At 35.4% G+C, this 8,838-nt stretch overlaps 1 long non-coding RNA gene across 1 annotated transcript; it reads left to right on the top strand.

The window, feature by feature from the left end:
• Nucleotides 1–280: 280 nt before the first annotated feature.
• Nucleotides 281–4,659, top strand: LOC146740171 (uncharacterized). The gene is made up of 2 exons (XR_014930119.1): nt 281–697; nt 4,310–4,659. It is a non-coding gene; the product is annotated as an uncharacterized LOC146740171 (long non-coding RNA).
• The last annotated feature ends 4,179 nt before the right edge of the window (nt 4,660–8,838 follow it).

Genomic DNA, 8,838 nt, shown 5'->3' with positions numbered 1-8,838 from the left:
TCTGTGAATAGTATTTTCTGTGCCCAAATATTTTGATATCTTGTTAAAGCAGTATTGCTTTTTAGTCCCCGTTCAGGCGCAGCCTGAAAAGGGGACTTTATAATTCAGGTTTTGTCCGTTTTCCGTCTCCAACATTTTCTCAGAAATTCTACAGCAGGTATCAGTGAAACTTGGCAGGTTGATGAACAAGTGTCTTCAGAGTATGCACATAATTTTTTTTCCAGATCTGAAAATCCCAAGTGGGTCTTTTTCACGATTTTTATCAAAAATTACCTCTCCCAGCAACATTGACAGAACGTCTGCGCATGCTCAGAATAAATTAATTACTGTAAAATACATTTTTTTGCTATTTTCGCTGAAGGAATGTTTAAAATAAAATCCAGCGAATATTCCCTTTTTCCTATATTTTACAGTCAAACTTGTCAAAAATCAATGAAAATAAATAATACAAAAAACAGCCAGAAAGTCTTTTCAGCGAATGATAATTCCAGCTGAAATAAAATATTTTACAGTAGATTAGATCTGTGAGGAATGCTACAGCACGTGATTTCTCTATTGCGTGCAATTTATTATAGTACTGTTTATACATGTATTCTGTTCGGCTCAGTGGTCTCATTCACTAGTTACTAGAAGAACTAGTAACCTTATTTGATTTCAAGAACTTCAAGAAGGCGGCATAAGAGACGTGTTTGCAAAGGTAAGTTCTCCAGTTTCTACAAAATTGAATGTATTTTGGGGTACGATTGGTGTACATTCCGTTACGTACGTACGGACGTGAATATTATGATTGCTAGCTTGTGAATAGCCAAAAAAGCAAACAATTGTCTCCAATCTACGAAACTAGTTTGTAAATTGTATACCCTGTCAAATTATAATATTGTGCACGGACGATTAATTTATGGGGACATAGTTTTCAAGTAAATCGTTATCCGGTCTTTTGCTTGTGTCCGATTTCCGAAATATCCACAACTCGGGGGTGGGGGGGGGGCGGAGAATGTCCCTGTGTCGATCAAGTTATTCATTATATAATAGTAGGTTGCCTATGATTATATTCGTATTTTTATGTTGTGAGCATTAAACTGTTAGTTGTAATGAAGATTTTGCCGATCTCGTGCGATTCAACATGGCCGATGTGCAGTGACAACATGTGTATGGACGGTCGGTCGAGTAGTCTGCAACGGACCAGGAAATCGCCCGGCGTTTTTTCGGCATTTTTAAAAAAAAATATTTTAGATATTTCATTCACTCCTGGCGCCTAAAAGAGTCTAATTTATATTTTACCGTAGTCATTGACACCTATTGTGAATAGCCTGAATGGGTAAGCTTCGTTTCGACAATGAGCTGTTATTTCTGCGAACAATGTTAAATTATTCTTTGAATTCTCAGTTTATATTTTGAAAACAACTAATTTTTTGATTAAAAAAAATCATGTCGTTTTCCCCGTCAAAATCAAAGCATAAAGATCTTGCCAGAACATCGGTAAATCTACTACCGCGTTGCGTTCACCACAAGGTCACTGAACCGTCATTAACATATTTATAAATAATACACACATGAGATCAGAAATAACACTACCATTTCTCGATATTTCTACTAAGGTAGATGGTGATCGGATTTCTACATCAATTTACACAAAACCTACTGATTCACATTGTTATTTACAGTATGAATCATCACATCCTACTAGAATGAAGGACTCCATACCTTACTCACAGTTACTCCGGGTACGTCGTATTTGCAGCCATGATACTGATTTCCGTAACCAGGCGAGGAATTTATGTAATTTTTTCACAAAACGGGGTTATCCTCGTAATGTCACTGGGAAAGCATTGGCCAAGGTTGTGTCAATGTCAAGAACGGATTGTATTGGATCTACGGTTTCCCGTGACAATCAGGATCGTGTAATTTTGGCACTTACGTACCATCCTTTAAATGTCAGGATTAAAAACATTATGTACAAACATTTTCACATTTTACAGACCAGCGAGGAGACAAGTTCTACATTTCCACTAATGCCTACTACTGCCTGGCGCTGTGACACTAATTTAAGGTTATTGGTGCATACGGGTGAAAGGGGAGACCCCAAGAAATATGGTTCTGTCCCGTGTAATCGTCCTAGGTGTAATACTTGTCCTTTTATTACAGACTCTAATCGTATATTTGGTCCCAAGGGAGATGTTGAGGTCAAATATCTGTTCAGTTGTATCACTATGAATGTTGTATATTGCATTTCATGTATTAAATGCGGGAAACTTTACATTGGTTCTACAGTTCGTCGACTGGGTGATCGGTTTGCTGAGCATCTACGGCAAACTAGACAGAAAAATTGTTATTATCCGGTTTCACTTCATTTTAATTCTAGTGGACATAATATTACAGATATGTCTATTTCTGGTGTATGTGTTGTCAATGGCAACGAAAATCAGCTTAGGCGTGTCGAGGAGGAAACTATATTCCGCCTTGGAACTAAAGAACCCCATGGTATTAACAAACAGTTCAACTCATTTGTTGAGCTCACTACCTAAGGCGCGTTATTTGTTCTATTGTGGAATTTTTTGTGATTCTACATATAGTTCATGCGCGTTCTTATGTTCTACCTGTACGTTATAACACTTTCTTCTATGCTATCGATAAAGAGCCATTGCTCGAAACGTCTAGCTATTTTTAATAGTTATTTAGGACTACGATTACCAAATATTATCTTCTATATATCATTAACATATTTAAATGAGCCACGTGTAAATGAGAACAGGGCGGATATCATATCGCTTCGAACATTTACATTCGACCGAAATCATTCGTTTACGATGAAACTAAGTTGAATATTGCTTCCAATTTATAAAAATAAAACGAATTAAATTTGTGTGCGTTATTATAATCATTACTGAATAATAATCAACAATTGCAATACTTAGAAAACAAGTAAGTTATTCACTTGCGAAACACAGAATGACCAGATTGTGCTACCGTGATCATTCGCTACTGGTACTAACCACTAAGCAATGTATTCGTGTTTGTATTTATTCGAAACTTCTTTTAGAACATACTTTACTTTTCGGTATCAACAAGATTATAAAAAAATAATGCTTGTTACAGTATGTGAATTTTTTGGGGGGATTCAATTCTAACATTTCGCGATGCCTATGAACCAAAGGCCTTTCACTCTTCTCTAAGTGTGACACCTAAACCAGAGGTTTTATGGTGTTTAAACTGGCACTAAATGAAAAGGCTGTTGAACCTTATTAAAATTTATAAGTACATGTTATTATGCATTTCATTATGAAAACTGACTAAATTAAATGTGATCTTATTTGTAATTATGATTATGATTTATATCTGTAATGACGTTTTCATCCAATATTAATTGTGCAATTGTTAAAATGCCTACCTACACATTTATTGTTTCTGTTGCCCTAAAATAGACATTTGTAAACAAAAAAAATCATGCTTGATTAAAATTCAAAAAAAAAGATGTAGTCATGTAGCCCCTTCCTGTTACCTGTTTTCAACTTCTTCCAGAGTAAAACTGGTGAAGCCATGTAATTGCCATACAATCATAAACTGTGGGAAAACTTGTATGTTATTGAAAATCTTTATTTTGTTGTCTGTGAATTAATATAATATTTGAAATGGTGTAATGGTGCAAAATATTCTCTAACAATCGGTCTTCTGATGACACTACACTGCGCATTTATGCACAGTCAGTATCCCAATGCGTGATCACAGTGGTTGAAATGGAAAATTGAATACAAAAATCCAGTAATATCTCAAACGAATTTCCGTCTGCTGTGAATGCATGTTTCGTTGCATCAAATAAATAACCCAATTTTATGATAGAAGCGTGTCATACAGGGTCAAATGTGATTTTATGTATTAGGTCATTGAATGTATCCAAAAACATGGTACCAATGATCTGAAATTTCAGGAGTGCTCACTGAAGGTTTATCAATCCTGCGTATTCTTGTTCTTTTTCAATTTTGCATTTCAGTTACTAGAATTTATACCTAAAAAAAATTGTTTCTGTTTTTCTTCTAATAATTGGGCCACTTTCAAAAACAAATATTTTTCCATGGTCGAAATGCAAGAAGAATACAAAACTACTGTGATTTCATAGCGATACCTGTAGGGCCATTGTCAATTAGTTCGCCTGATCAACACAGCGTTATACATAGGACTGATATTGAATCACGGAGAGTAAAATCTTGTGATACTAATCTCTAGAACCAACTCAGATTGGTACATATGTCTTATGAACCCACATGTGTATATCTTTGACTATACTCATTTTAAACTTTTTTTTTTTTTACAGTGGTGCTGTGAACTGAATTTTTTCTGGGTTCCTACAACATGGAGTGTCAGGGACTTTATTGAAATGTTGTACACAAATTTCATAAAATCCTGAATATATCTAGAAGTCAAAATTAAATGGTTTACAGTATTTTATACCCATTAATAATAATTGAAATGCAGTAATATCCCTGCACTAAAAATACTTCAAACAATTATTGTTACTTCTTCATTGAAGGTTATGAGCAGACCAACCTTTACTTGCTCTGAAAACATAGCTTTTACAATTGTTTAAATTAACAGATGTTGTTCTATGTACAATGAATACATTTTAAATAATAAGCCTTACTGTGTTGACAACATGAGAATGAATCTGATGCCCAGTGGTGATGTTGAAACAAACCCAGGTCCTGGTAATATAGTAAGACCTGATTAACAAAGAAGTCATGTACATCAAGGTTCACTCAGATTTATGAATGCAGTTTCTTGAGCAAGTATACATGTATGACATAGTTTTGTTGCACTTGTGTACTCTGAGATTCTGAACATGGGTCAGTGGAAGTTTTTAGTTGTCAGTACAAAACTAGATTATGGGAAATCACTTTATGATGACTTGTACCCACAAAGAGTACATATTTATTCACCTGTTTGCAGATGTTCCTTGTACTACTTTATAATCAAATAATGGGGACTGTGACATTTTATGTCTTGTTGATATGCCTTACTTATTGGCTAGTTTCCTGTCATGCTGATACTATTATATATCATTCATCGTGGCTATCCATGAAGGCTTCCAGCAGATACCCTACACCTGGGGAAGATTATTAGTCCCCGTTCGAACACAGTCCGAAAACGGGGACTTGTGTTTTGATGTCCGTGCGTGCGTCCAGACCTGTATCTTAGAAATGCCTGGACCAATCACAATCAAACTTCACACATACATCATGCATGATATTATACATATGCACATCAATTTGTTTCACGATCTGATTCAAGATGGCCGAATGGGGTCCATTTTTGTGCTAAAAAATCCTAAAAATCAACCATTTCTCGGCAGTTTACAGATGGATTTTGTTCAAACTTGGTATATACATTAGACATTATGGGACCTTGATGCAAATAATTTTGTTTTTCAGATACTGGTAATATTCAAAATGGCCGACTGGTGGCCATTTTGTATTAATGAATGTGGTTCTTGTGCCATATCTCTGACTTGCTTTCACTGATTATGTTCAAATTTTAAATATTCATTATACATCATGTCATAGTTAGACAGATATATTGGTTTGACGATTCTACTCAAAATGGCCAAATGGTGGCCTTTTTTGTGCTAAACAATCATCAAATATCAAGCATTTCTGGCATTTATGGATTGATTTCGTTCAAACTTGGTACATTACATTAGACATTACAGGTTCCTGATGCACATCATTTATTTTTCAGATCGGATTCAAAATGGCTGTCTGGCGGCCATTTTGTTTTAATGAATGGGCTTCTAGACCCATATCTCAGACTTGTTTTGACTGATAATATTTTCAAATTTTAATTATTCATTATACATCATGTCAGATAAACAGATATATTGGTTTGACTATCGTATTCAAAATGGACGAATGGTGGGCATTTTTGTGCTAAAAAATCATCAAATATCAAGCATTTATGGGTGGATTTCGTTCAAATTTGGTACATACATTAGACATTACGGGTTCCTGATGCTCGTCATTTTATTTTTCAGATTGGATTTAAAATGGCTGACTGGCAGCCATTTTGTTTTAATGGTTGGGCTTCTAGAGCCATATCTCTTTTAAGAGATTTAAAAATGCTTTGACTTGTATTTAAATTTTATTTTGACCTTGTTTCTACATGGCATGAAATGAGGGCCTACTAGATTGATCCATATGATATATAGTAGATAATATTTGGCCACCGTTGTCCTGAGTAACTATTAAAAATAGCTAGACGTTTCTACAATGGCTCTTTATTTATAGCATAGAAGATATTGCACTTTCACAGAACTTCAACTTGCTTGTTGATAGATTGAGCAAAAAATTTTCTGTAATAGAGAACCCAGAGTTTTTGGCTTAGAATTCCAAAGACCGCAGAAACTGTGAGTGTCAATCACTTAACATGTGCACACACACACACACACAACAATGGGCTACTTATTTGATGTTATTTCAAACATCCCACCATTCTGACCAATTGAAGCGCAGTAGTTCATTTATAAACTCATTCTGACCAATTGAATCGCAGTAGTTCATTTACAAACTCATTCTGACCAATTGAATCGCAGTAGTTCATACCTGTATTCAAACTCGTTCTGACAAATAACATCTCAATATTTTCCCCGTAGTGTAGTGAACTTTATAACATGGCCATGATGTACTGAGCTGTTTCTGTATGGCACCGTGTCAGACATGAAACGATTTTGTATGTGCAAAAAATGTCTGCTAGTGCCATAGCTTGAGATGCAGTTTATAATGAAGCAGTGAAGTATACTGTTCATGTCTTAGAATGGTGCAGAAAACCAACAGCAAAAATTAATTTGACAGGAACAAGTCATTGTCAATGACACGTCCCCGTTCCGTTCATATTTGAGTGACATATACATTCAAAGCAGATCATGACCGAAATGCACCTGCATATGTACAACACATTGTACTAAATCTGAACAAAATCCATCCATGCATGACTGAGATCTGGTTCCGGAATTGTGAAAATACGTGATTTTAATGCATTTTCGGTCTTAAAATGGCCATCATTTAGCTATTAAGCGGATCATGAAACAAATACACATATCTGTTTGTGACATGATGTACATGTGTGTGTGAAGTTTGAACTTTTAAAATATTGACACGGACGACGAACAATCACTCACATGATAAGCTCCGCTCGACAAAGTCGACAGCGGAGCTAAAAATATCACTCTCTCCAGTTAAGGAGTACTCGTAACTCCAGATTTCAGAATTCCAGATTTCACTTATAGGAAGACCACCAAGCTTCTTAATAAAAACCCTGTATTTGATACTGCTAGGTTTTCCCTCGATAGCATCCAAGATAGTTTTGATGAAATTAATAAAACCATGTAGTTGTAGTACTTTACTCCTTCAACTGAGGTGCCCTTAAATGACCAATATTCATACAACTTCAAAACTCGGGTTACAAGAAAACTACAATTTTACTTTTTCTATTTAACATTCTCTGCTTTAAAATAGGTCAGCAAACATTAAAATATCAAAATCATTTGTCATTCTTATAGGAAGCAAGCTCATTAACAAACTAAAGGGCTTAGCATACAACCTAGACTGTCAACAGTTGGTCCTACTTGATATTAATCTGTTATTAATAAATATTGTGTATAAACGTAATAGGCGTGAAAACATTGCGAACACCAGGACAGGAAGTATGGAGTGCCGACCAACTGTCCGGTGTTGCAATTCACTGGTAAGATTTCTTACCAGATCCGGGTACTTTCATATGCAAATGATAGTCACACAAATGTCTATAATTTTATCGTGGCCAATCCTGAAAAGGTCAGGGGTTGCTGGCTACGAGGATCGCCCATGACTTGTGCGAAGTTTGTTAATATTTTTTCCTGAACTCATCCATGCTTTTATGCAGAGTCGACGCTCTCATTCCACATTTTCTGCATGCATATACGAACTGACAAGATGTAGATCGTTCGTCTCTGCCACAACAAATTTGATTTCTTCGCATGTCGTAATTCAGTTGATCCCGCGAAACCGTCTATTCCGGTTTTCTATTTGACTGCCACAAACAAGGCACGTTGTTTCCTTGGTTCTAGGCGATTTAATAGTTTTCTTTGCTATTTTGGTTGAAGTGACTATTCATTGTGTTCATAATGTGAATAAATTTACATACATTATGTTAATATAATTTATTTGTGACGTCAGCATCAACTATGAATTATTCATATCAACTAGAAACCTGCAGATGGGGACAAAAGTCCCTCGCCTGAAATGGTTTGCATTTCCCATCAAACACCGCCGGCGTTTGAATGTCTCGGAAACGCAATTATTTTAGGCCCAGAGGACTATCGACAGTCTACATACAACCTTGTCTCGTACCTATAGTGCAACAAAAATATTCTGCAAGTTGCACAGAACAGAAGATTCAATTTTGGCTGTACATTGTCTGCAGAATTTATAAGAATTCAAGTGTTTAACACGATCAAATCTTTTTGAGAAATAGACATCCTCAACTTTGTGATAAATTTTGAATAAATTCCAGAGAAAATGCAGCTTTCTCTATACGTTGCATTGAGTCTTAATACAACATAGTGAAAATTAGATCCACACAATGCCAGAAAGCTGTTCTCAGCGAAAATAAATTCCTGAAAAAATAAAGTATTTTACAGTAGTCAGCAATATTGCAAGCAACTTTTCTAACATTGTTTCTGTTTTAGTCTGTAAATGTATTAAAACTAAAACAGCTAAATTGTCAGAGATGTTGCATGCAATACCGCATTTGCTCTTAGTAGCGCATGCTCTTGTGTAAATAACAGGTGTTTCTATGGTCAAAATAAATCAG

This window comes from Saccoglossus kowalevskii, chromosome 8 (assembly GCF_978046115.1).
Source record: "Saccoglossus kowalevskii chromosome 8, keSacKowa6.1, whole genome shotgun sequence".
NCBI lineage: Eukaryota > Metazoa > Hemichordata > Enteropneusta > Harrimaniidae > Saccoglossus > Saccoglossus kowalevskii.
This window is presented reverse-complemented; position numbering and strand designations above follow the sequence as displayed.